Source organism: Penaeus monodon, chromosome 21, assembly GCF_015228065.2.
Source record: "Penaeus monodon isolate SGIC_2016 chromosome 21, NSTDA_Pmon_1, whole genome shotgun sequence".
Lineage (NCBI taxonomy): Eukaryota > Metazoa > Arthropoda > Malacostraca > Decapoda > Penaeidae > Penaeus > Penaeus monodon.
In genome coordinates, this window is record NC_051406.1 from 8,322,920 (window position 1) to 8,323,217 (window position 298).

Genomic DNA, 298 nt, shown 5'->3' on the forward strand with positions numbered 1-298 from the left:
CGTTGGCTGATACTTCCTGACAAATTAATGTTTAACGAATAGTCTCAGGTACACGTTCACACTAGCACTCGTATTTTTTCCTATTGCTTTATTAGGTTGCTTCGAAAAATATATATATAAATTCTGTGATAGAATAAATTCAAGCGATCAACACTAAAGTTTCATTTTTATTTTATTTTTTCTCATTTCAGAGATACTTGAAACGGAAAGATTTTGATGTATTTCTCAATGTTAAAATTATAGGATCTGATCGTAATATTCCCCACACCTTTTGTCATGAATAGTGGGTGGATTTTCG